The following is an 11,958-nucleotide window of genomic DNA, read 5'->3' on the forward strand; positions in this document are numbered from 1 at the left end:
GTCGAGAAAAAAAAACAGGTAGTAGGCCTATTAATAATAAATACATCGCTCTCTCTCACTTGTCAAGCGCTTTGAGCACGTTTAGTGGATATTGTGCTATATAAAAGCTCATGTGTGATATGTGTGTGTACTATACTACTACTACTACTACTACTACTACTACTACTACTACTACTACTACTACTACTACTGCTGCTGCTACTACTACTACTACTACTACTACTACTACTACTACTACTACTACTACTACTACTACTACTGCTGCTGCTGCTGCTGCTACTACTACTACTACTACTATTACTAATTTTTCCTTCTTCTTTTTATTCTTTTTCTCTATTCTTTTGAGACGGATAGTAACAGCAGTTGAACAATTTTAAACAATCCAGTTAATGTTCTTAAAGCGCTTTACAATGAGTCTCAAGTCAACAGCATCACTTAACAATGTCGTACATGACACGGTCCTATGAGGCGCAATTACAAAGTTATTAGCAACCAGGCACCCATTTACCCCTGTGTAGGCTGATCATTTTGAGCAAAGAGCCTTTCCCAAGGACTCAATTTCGTGATTCCCAACATTATAAAAAGTCCTTCAATATTCCCACTGTTCTTTTTTGATGAAGAAGACATGAAGGAATTCAATCAACATTCCCCCCCCCCCCCCCCCCCCCTTTTCCAGATGACCTGACAGAGTCATTGCACATGAGTCGCTGTGGCATTTCTGATTTTCTCCTGTGACCACTGGATTAAGAAGAAACAAAAGCAAGTTCATTGTTTCGACACGCATAGCTAATCAAGCATGCATTTTGTTATTCCTTTGATCTCTATAGAAAGCACCGCCCTGTCACGTAACTGACCAATTTTTGCAGGCAGAACCCATGATTGCTGCTGATGAAGCTTTCTTTTTATCATATTGTAAGTCATATGTGACCCAACAGCGCTTCATTGCGGTAATATATCGCCGTGATTTTGGTACGGAAGATTGCTTTTATAGCCTGAATTATGAGACTTAGGTTCAGTTTATCTGTCTTATTGAGAAAAAAAATGAGCTTATATACAGAGCAATACTACTACGACGACGAAAACTACTACTACTACTACTACTACTACTACTACTACTACTACTACTACTACTACTACTACTACTGCTACTGCTACTACTACTACTACTACTACTGCTACTACTACTACTACTTCTACTACTACTACTACAAAATGTACTCAAAGCGCTTTACAAGGGGTCCTAGACAACAGCAACACTTAACATGTAGGACGAGACATGACGCCTGTTAGGCGATTATCCAATTTTATTTTTTTTTTGGACAAAGACTACAACACTGTTAACAACCAGGTACTCATTTTACACCTGATCCTGATTATGGTGAAAGAATATGAGTAAAGAGCCTTTTCCAAGGACTCAACTATGCGCCGCTCAGCACAGTGGGACGCAGACCTGGGAAGTTCTCTAACCGATGGCGAGTATCATACTACTCGACCATCACATAGCCGCACACGAAAGGATATAAGTTCTTAAAGCCTAAAAAAAAAATACAATGTCATAATATAATATCTTGCCATTTTAGATTATAATGGGGATGATCTATAATTACCTTTCCATGTGCTCGAAGTCGCATTACAAAATGTGCTTAAAGTGACCTACATAGTGAAAAGTGTTCACAGCTTTTGAAATATCGAACATCACGATTGGTCAGTTTGTTCAGCTTGACACTTGGGTATGTTTACAACTTTCATAAACACAGCAACATGTTTACATTTATTGAGACATGTCCAATCGTTGTACAGCAACTAATCATGTGACCGATGAATCGGTTGGACGAAAACACGAATATAGATCGCTCCCATTCACTTTTTGTCATTGATTTCATCCCGACATGATACCATATCGAGGCAGCGGGTTACATATTATTCATTTTGCCATGGTGATTTATTTTTGTTTGATTTGTTAGAACAGACACACCCAGTAAAATATATATTTGCAGTTAACATCCAAGCAGGTGATTTTGACATTGGTTTACTTACCTTTGCTCTCGATTGAAATAAACGCCTTGTCACGGAGCTGACCAATTTTTGTTAGCAGCTACCGTGATTAGTATTGATGCTCTGCGTTTCTGTAAAATACTCACAAAATTCACCCGTCGGATATAACTTACCAACACATCAAACTATAGATAGACCGCAGATGACGTCACTCTGGTCTTTGTTATTGTTTTTTGCCATCCGCGTTTATGAGTAATTCTCACTAAACAGTACTAACCAGACTATGAACGTTCACGGTTACACATAGTTTGTATATTGGTCCGTTATATTTCCGGATGGCAATATTTTGAGCTTCTAAGTCAAGCGCATACTATCTATATATAACATTAAATTTTTATAGTCCGTTCAACAGAATTTAATGAAAACTAATAATTAAAATGAAAACAATAACAAAGAGCTGAGTGATGTTAATTTCGTTCCATCTATATTTATTAGTTTTTTGACATAGTAGAATACACCCAATAGCAAAGTTTACATCCAGATAGTTGATTGTTACACCGGTCTACTTTAAGTGTAAAACATACCACAATATAAAACATTAATTTACTTTGCGCTGTGGGCCTCTTTCTCTATTTCCTCAAATGGCGCCTCTGTTTTACAATTTTAAACATTTAGCACCAAATTCTTTAAAATGCTTTATTCCATTCGCTTGTTGGGCAATTTTTGGACGTTTTAGAGGACATACTATTTCGGCTATCTCTGTAATTTAGATAGCTTAGATATTTCCATAGTAGGGAAGAAAAGACGTGACATCAAACCTTCTATTTTTTCTGGTTCCTAAATCAGTGAAAGTGTGTATGTAACCAGTCCTTCGGTGGACACGTTTAAAAAAATAGGTTACATTTTGAATCATAAGGCGGCAACGCTATATTAGTAGCAGGATGAATAGGCAGATTCTAGGAATTACGGGACGAAAAGAGCGAGAATCGATGGCCTTTATTGACGACCAGCATAATATTGTGTTTAGACTAGGAAATAAAATGCCATTACTCTGAAGCCAGCCTGAAGATCATTTACAAAATGTATGTATTCAGTCCACCGGAAGAGTAGTTTTGCACTCCAAAAGAAATAGGAACCCGTTTTTTTTACATCGCCCTTGTCTTCCCAGTTGATTGTCATGAAACCGAACTATTTTGATAAACTCAAAACAAGGTGGATACGATGAATCAATTTACGTGCACCTGGTTTGTAAATCATGACATTGGCCATAACGCATAACCGGAAATATCGTGACTTTAGAGAGATAGTTGGACATGCACGATGATGGGAGATGGGACGTCCCAGTAATGTCAATATTGACCTCCATCCTTAAACCTTTTTTTTTCTGTACATCATTATGGTATAATTAGATTGCTTCGTTTCTCTCATTTCCATCAAAATCCCTATCTACCCATGGGCTAATTATTTATTGTTTGTATACTTATACGATTCTAGATATCTTCCATTGCTGCTACTCTCTCTCTCTCTTTCTCTCTCTCTCTCTCTCTCTCTCTCTCTCTCTCTCTCTCTCTATATATATATATATATATATAATATATATATATATATATATATATATATCCCTCTCTCGCTATGTCATCATCTGTCTTCTTCTTCTTCTTCTTTTTCTTCTTCTTCTTTCCTCCTCCTACTCCTCCTCCTCCTCCTCCTTCTTCTCATCTTTCTACTCCTCCTACTCCTCCTCTTCCTTCTCACCCACCACAACCACCGTATCTCCTAATCTATATTTAACCATTCTTCTGCCTGACTTCATAATCTTTAATTTTCTATTTTTTTCGTTCTTTTGCATAAGAATGAGGAGGGAGAGAAGATTGGAGGAGGAGGAAGAAGAGGGGAGGAGGAGGAGGAGGACGACGACGACGAAGAAGAAGAAGAAGAAGAAGAAGAAGAAGAAGAAGAAGAAGAAGAAGAAGAAGAAGAAGAAGAAGAAGAAGAAGAAGAAGAAGAAGAAGAAGAAGAAGAAGTTTGGGAAGATGGGATGGAAGAAGAGTAGGAGGAGGTAAAAAGTTAAGGGTGGACACAACTTCCGGTCCAGCCTCTGTCATCTCTTTGACCAATCCTTTCATGATAATCGAAGTAATAATGTGAGCCACCGCGTCTGTTAGGTATTATATCGGGATGATCTCAGTGAAGTATATTAAATCAAAATGATCAGATAAAGAAAACTATTTTTTTGAAGGGTATGGAATAAAACTTACTCCCTCCAAAGGCGACATTTATATTTACCAGACATGTCTACTGTTACGAAAAATCAATAGAGTTACGAAATTTTGGCTTCAATTTCAGAACTTCATGAGCATCTCTTAGTCTTTAAAACTTATTGAAAATGAAGGTTGATGCCAGACTTCATAATCTGAAGGATTTTGAAGTGCTAAATAAAATATAATCTTTGTGAGGGTAAATTAATGATTAAAATTGGCCCTCGGCTTGTAAAAAAAAATTATTGGAATTTTTTGAAATGGTGGTATGGCTTCGTTTAAGACCCAGGTTTGAGTGTCTTTGTCGATCAATAAGACACTCTATATCGATGGTGCTACTAATCCTTACTCTATTCAATACATGAAATCCATTATTATTATTATTATTATTATTATTATTATTATTATTATTATTATTATTATTATTATTATTATATTATTATTATTATTATTATTTTATTATTATTTATTATTATTATTATTATTATTATTATTATATTATTATTATTATTATTATTATATATTGTTACTTAATGATTAATAATAATAATAATAATAATAATAATATATAATAATAATAATAATAATAATAATAATAATAATAATAATATCATCATCATCATCATCATCATCATCATAATCATCATCATCATCATCATCATCATCATCATCATCACTTCCACCGTCATTACAGACACAACTCTCTATATCAATATAATAATTTTTGTGTGCCTGGTATTCTAGACAGGAACTCTACCGTATTTCCTTTCAATGAGGACAAGATCCGGCTCCAATCACACAAATATGTTCTTGTTAATGATTTAAAAAATCACTCTTTTTTTTTTAAATTATTTTATCTTTAACCAGGGAACGTACGTAAAATCCGGCTCTTGACATTTTTTTTGCTATAGATAGTATGCGCTTGGCTAAGAAGTTCATAACATTGCCATCCGGAAGTAAAACGGACTAACACACAAAACTGTGTGTGTCCATGAACGTTTATAGTCGGGTTAATACAGTTCAGTCAGCATTAATCATAAACGCGTGTGGCAAAAAAAAAAAAAAAAAACAACCAATAACAAAGACATGAGTGACGTCATCTTCAAACTATCTATAGATAGTTCGATGATGACTTCACTCAGGTCTTTGTTTTTGTTTTTTGCCATCCGCGTTTATGAGTAATGCTCACTGAACTGTATTAACCCGACTATAAACGTTCATGGACACACACACTTTTGTGTGTTGGTCCGTTATACTTCCGGATGGCAATGTTATGAGCTTCTTCGCCAAGCGCATACTAGCTATAGATAGAATGCGCTTGGCCAAGGAGTTCACAACATTGCCATCCGGAAGTATAACGGACCAACACACAAACTCTGTGTAACCATGAACTTTTATAGTCTGGTTAATACAGTTTAGTGAGAACAACTCACAAACGCGGATGGCAAAAACAATAACAAAGGCCTGTTTGACGTCATCTTCGTTCTATCTATATACTACCGATGAGATGCCCTTCTTAAACCAAGTTAGTTTACGTGCTATTTGTCACGTGTCTGTCGATGCAACATTTACCAGGCATTGTTAATCGTGTGTTAATCGTGTCGACTTGAGAATTTGTTTTCCACATTCACAGACAGAGATTCAGTTTGTACTTCTGCTCTTTCTGTTGCTCGTACAATCGTAATGGAATCAATAAATATATAACAAAATCTTTTTTTTTATGCACGTGTACATTGAGTGTGTGTGTTGTGTGAATATGTGTATATGTGTATGTGTGTTTGTTTATTGATATATTTTATTTCTGTTACCACTACCGCTACTACCACGAACACTACTACCACAACTACTACTACTACTACTACTACTACTACTACTACTACTACTACTACTACTACTACTACTACTACCACCACCACTATTACCTCTAAAACTACTACTACTACTACTACTACTACTTCTTCTACTACTACTACTACTACTACTACTACTACTACTACTACTACTACTACTACCACCACTACTACTACTACTACTACTACTACTACTACTACTACTACTACTACTGCTACTACTACTACTACTACTACTACTACTACTACTACTACTACTACTACTACTACTACTACTACTACTACTACCACTATTACTGCAAGTGACGGCTAGTACTTTTTACGACGCATTCTACCTCTTGACACAATTCCTACACAGTTAGTTGACAAGGACTTCATAGATACTTGACTGAAAATGAAATACATATAGTAATAATATGCGCCATCAGCATATCAACCTGACGTCATGATGAGTACACGATTGTTGCTCACACAAAACATTAACCAATTAACGACCGTACTCCGGTAAAACACGTATTTTGAAATTTGGCCAGAAAACTCATCCTTCAAATATTAATAGGTATAAATGAACCTCATCTTAGCAATAACTCTCAAACCTGGGACTTCGCGAGAAGTCCCAGGTTTGAGAGTTATTGCTAAGATGTGGGCCAGTGAAATTGATCGATTTTTTAATGACACGTTTTCTCGTCATTTCCTTCTTTTTTAAAGTACCAGTCTTTCCCAGAGTAGAGCAGCTAACTAGTTCAAGAGGTTCTACTTCCAAGAGTATTCCACTTCACATGATCGTTTATTTTCATCCTCAATAACAATGGGTACCCATTGTTCTACAATGACCATGTACGAGTAATCGCAGGTTTGGCAATTATTAATAATATGTACAAATTAATGAATTGCAGTAGATTGTGATGAGTTCAAGTGGGGAAAACCCACGCGATGTTAATGAGTGACCTTAAGTTCTATCCTTTTCTCTCACGGTATAACAAGTACAGCACTATGAGAATAAACAATTAAAAAAATATGCTCAATTTTGTCGACTGACGATATGGAAGGCATCGAAACACTTGTATCGGCAACTAAATATGTGAGTGACTTTATATATATTATATATATACATACATAAATAAATAAATAAATAATTTATCTTTATAGTAATTTGCTAGGTGAAGCCCGAGTTGCACCGCGGGTATTACGGTATGGCCCTCCTCCTCTTGGTAAGATATGATTAGGTTAGAGATAGAGTAAAGGTGATCACCGCGTGTAAAGAGTAACGGACTTGAAGTGGGAAAAACCCACACATTGTAAACGAGTGGACTCTCAAAGCCATCCGTGTCTCGCACGGTAAAGTCAGTATGTAAAACAACAAACAATTTTAAAAAAGCAACATACAAACAAACAAACAAACACACACACATACACACACACACACACACACACACAAACACCAAAAAAAACATTAAAAAAAACAAAAAACAAACAAGCAAACAAAACAAACCAATAAAAACAAAATGAAACAAAACAAAAATGCGGAAAACTAAACAAAATAAAAACGGCTAAAAAAGAAACAACAAAAAATAAATAAATGCACAAACAAAAACAAAACAAAAACAAAAAGAAAAAGAAAAAAAAAACACGACAAAATAAACAAAACTAACTTAAATTGAAAAAATAAACCAACTAACAACCAAATAAGAATTTTCAAAAAGAGAACAACAACAACAAACCATATGAAATGAAAACGAACAGACATACAATAACACGTGACATTCAAGATTCAGTTTATAAAAGCCAAAAAGGGTTAGATTATTTTTGTGTCGGTGGTGTAAAATGGACTCCAAAACGATCTTTTGCAACAATTTGAGCAGAACTCAAAGTGCGCATCATTACGAGTTTTTCCAGATTACGGCAGTTACTGGTTAAACAGTCTATAGAGAGAACGAAGTTGACGTCACTCAGGTCTGTGTTATTGCTTTTTGCCATCCACGTTTATGAGTAATTCTCACTTAACTGTCTTATCAAGACTATAAAAGTTTATGGTTACAAAGAGTTTTGTGTGATGGTCCGTTATACTTCAGGATGGTAATATGAGTTTCTTAGCCAACCATACATCATCCATAGCCATCCATAGTAAGTAAAGTTCCTTAAAAGGCAAGGCTTTCATTCAATAGACTATGCGCTTGGCAAAGAAGCTCACAACATTGCCATCCGGAAGTATAACGGACCAACGCACAAAACTATGCGTAACCTTAAACGTTTATAGTCTGGTTAATACAGTTTAGTGAGAATTACTCATAAACGTGGATGGCATAAAAACAATAACAAAGACATGAGTGACGTCAACTTCGATCTATCAATAGATAGTATGCGCTTGGCTAAGAAGCTCATAACATTGCCATCCGGAAGTATAACGGATCAACACACAAAACTGTGTGTACCCATGAACGTTTATAGTCAGGTTGATACAGTTCAGTGAGCATTACTCATAAACGTGGATGGCAAAAAACAATAACAAAGACACGAGTGACGTCAACTTCGATCTATCAACAGGATACCCGACACCCTCCATGGCCAGCGTGACCTTCCTAGACGCATGGCTGCCGACACGTCGATAATATTATAAGATACAAGGATATAATGTATCCACATTATGTTCTAAGTGGTCCTCCTATACAGACTGAAACTTGACGCGGGATTAAAAATACTCTTGAAAAAAAAACTGAACAAAGTAAACGAAACAAACGAAATGAATGTGACCGAATTTTTACTTCTTCAAATTGGATTCACTAGTCTGATGTCACGTCGCCCAGCAACGGCGGCCACCGTGGTTCTAAACAAAGAAAATTGGTACTTTTCATTCTTCATGCTGGCGAGAACTTTTCATATGTCTTGTGATCAGAATGTGTAAAAGTCAAAACATGATCAGATTTATGGGGTTTTTTTTCCTCTGGGTACGCTTTTATGCTCGTCGGAGAAATATTTCATAAGGGCGTCGCATTGTTCCGATAGTTTAGAGCCAGTTACTAAGTTACCATGCGTCATTACGAGGGAAGTGACGTTACGACTGTTGAAGCGTCTTGTTTCAAACATGACGTGAATAACCGTAGCCATCGTAAACATAAAGCCTGACACTGACCAAAAAATGACGTCAAAAGATAAGTCTTTGGCCACAAAAGAAAACAAATTGTAAGTTGTGTTCAAATAGTACATCCAATGGAATCCCTTGTTTCTTTGAGCTCTACTTAGGACAACTCACTAGGCGCTGCACAAAACAAAAAAAATGACATCAAACTATAAGTCCTTGAGGGTTCTAGTGTGTCAAGCTATAGATAGAATGCGCTTGGCCAAGGAGTTCACAACATTGCCATCCGGAAGTATAACGGACCAACACACAAACTCTGTGTAACCATGAACTTTTATAGTCTGGTTAATACAGTTTAGTGAGAACAACTCACAAACGCGGATGGCAAAAACAATAACAAAGGCCTGAGTGACGTCATCTGCATACTATCTATAGATAGAATGAAGTTGACGTCACTCGGGTCTTTGTTATTGTTTTTTGCCATCCGCGTTTATGAGTAATACTCACTAAACTGTATTAACCAGACTATAGATAGTATGCACTTGGCTAAGAAGTTCACAACATTGCCATCTGGAAGTAAAACGGACCAACACACAAACTGTGTGTAACCTTGAAGGTTTATAGTCTGGTTAATACAGTTTAGTGAGAAGTACTCATAAACGCGGATGGCAAAAAACAATAACAAAGACATGAGTGACGTCATCTTCGAACGATCATGATTACACACATTTTTATGTGGTAATATTGTGACCGCCGCTAAGTGATGCAAGTTTATCTTCTGATATCAAGAGATCAAGCGATGTTGGGTGTGGTCGGTGACCGGAGGGATGGCATTGATCGCAAAATTTCTGCCCTGAAACCGTGTCATTTGTTGTCCGTAGTACTTAACACACCTTACCTCACTCCACGCATAAGCCGCAGTGCAGTGCCGCAAAGTGAGTTAGTACGAGGTGACTTGTCGTCCCAAGGCCACTGAATGCGGCGGAGATTCGAATTTGATATCTTTCGGGTGCCAAGCAAAGACCATATACCCTTGAGCTACGACAAGAAAAAAAAAATACACTAAAACACACACACACACACACACACACACACACAAACACAAACAAATAAACAAACAAAAAAAAAACAGGAAAAACAAAGAATATTTTTTAAAAAACAACAAATAAACAACAACAAAAAAACAAAACAAGAAACAAACAAATAAAAAAAAAAACAAGACAAAATAAAACAAACAATAAAAAAGTACGTTCATAGGGGAAAAGTAAATAAATAAAATTTTGCGGTTCTGGACTCGCAGCATTTTATTCCATAAATGGGTAATGTTTTACCAGAATCGTCATAAGCTCACCTACCCAAAGATCATGGTGACAGAGAAGAGTGGTGAGGTGGAAAGAGGGGAGGGGAGGGGGGGGTGGCAAAACTGTATTCATTCATTCATTCATTCATCCATTCGTTCGTATTCATCCATCCATTTATTTGTTGATTCATTCATTTATCGCCATTTCCTGAGCATTCAGCATTCAAGAATGCGTAAAATTCCATCTCAACTCGTCATTATTTTGTTATTATCATCATTTTCAGGGTACAAAACTGCTGTCAACGTAACTTGATTCATCTGCTTTGACTTCATTTAAAAAAAAAAAAAAAAAAAAAAGAAATTAAGACCCCGCCCCGCCCCCCTCCCTCCCCCAAATGAAAATAAAACAGAAACCCAGGCCCAAATAAACAGAAATGAAACGAAATAATGTTGTTTTTTTGTGTGTGTGTCTTAGGCATTTATTGTTTGTCTGTGATTCAGCATTGTTGCCCAAAATTAGTTGATATTATTTTAGCGTGCATTCACTGCGTGCATACATGCCGCCCTCACACGCGTTCACCGACTTCTATAGATTCTTGTAGTCCCGCTTGCTGCTGCTGCGTAAAGATAACAACAACAACAACAACGATGCATGCACATGATAGAGAATAAGAAGCTATCAATAGTAACTGAACACGCGCGAGAGAGAATGAATGCATTATGGAAGCGGGTGGTCGAAGTGAACAGAAGAGGAATTAGAATAGAATAATGTTATTTGTTATTATCAGAAAAGTTGGCAAATACGATCTCGGAATCCCTCAAGCACTTTGTACTAGGGTGACCTATACGGGGCCATTCAGTGCGGGGTAGCACGGACGGAGAGTTCTGCTGTGTCTAGCTTAGGATTTTGTCTACATAATTAACCAGTTAACTGCCGTACTCTGGAAAATATGTATTTAAAAATTTGGCCAGAAAACTCGTCCTTAAATACCAATCGATTTAAATGCCTCTCATCTTGGCAAAAAAAAAAACAAACAAAAAAACTCTCGAACCTGGGACTTCGCAGAGTCCTAGGTTTGACGGTTTATGTCAAGGTGAGGGTTATTTAAGTCGATATATATTAAATTTTGAAGGACGAGTTTTCTAGCCAAATTTTTAAATCCATGTTTTTCCAGAGTTCGGCAGTAAACTAGTTAATGTCATTTCTCTTTCTATTTCACGCGGCCTTGTCGCCCTAAGCTGGCATGTCGGAGTCATCAAAGAAAGTTTGTCCTCTCTCCATTGAGCGTAATAACTGATTTCAAGCTGCATAAACGACGGAACCAATGAACGTTGAATGATGTAAAGCAACTTGGTTAACTCTGTAAACTTGTAACATCCGCCGTGGTACATGATTTTAATGTATTGGGCGTTATCGCTAAGTATTTATTGGTTTGTTTGGTTAACAAAGAGATAAAAATTTGTAAACATTCAGAGATA

General features: G+C 36.6%; 1 long non-coding RNA gene across 1 annotated transcript in view; it reads left to right on the forward strand.

Moving 5' to 3' along the window:
• The window catches only part of LOC144971972 (uncharacterized), a 10,989-nt gene extending 153 nt beyond the window's left edge, over positions 1-10,836 (forward strand). Inside the window, exons 1-3 of the long non-coding RNA XR_013645213.1 lie at positions 1-18; positions 6,812-6,940; positions 10,764-10,836. The exon at positions 1-18 is cut by the window's left edge and continues 153 nt beyond it. This is a non-coding gene — a long non-coding RNA (uncharacterized LOC144971972). The remainder of the gene's footprint in view (positions 19-6,811; positions 6,941-10,763) is intronic.
• Positions 10,837-11,958: the final 1,122 nt, after the last annotated feature.

The sequence above is a fragment of the Berghia stephanieae genome, chromosome 4, assembly GCF_034508935.2.
Source record: "Berghia stephanieae isolate SIO BIC M18660-M18661 chromosome 4, UCSD_Bste_1.3, whole genome shotgun sequence".
NCBI lineage: Eukaryota > Metazoa > Mollusca > Gastropoda > Nudibranchia > Aeolidiidae > Berghia > Berghia stephanieae.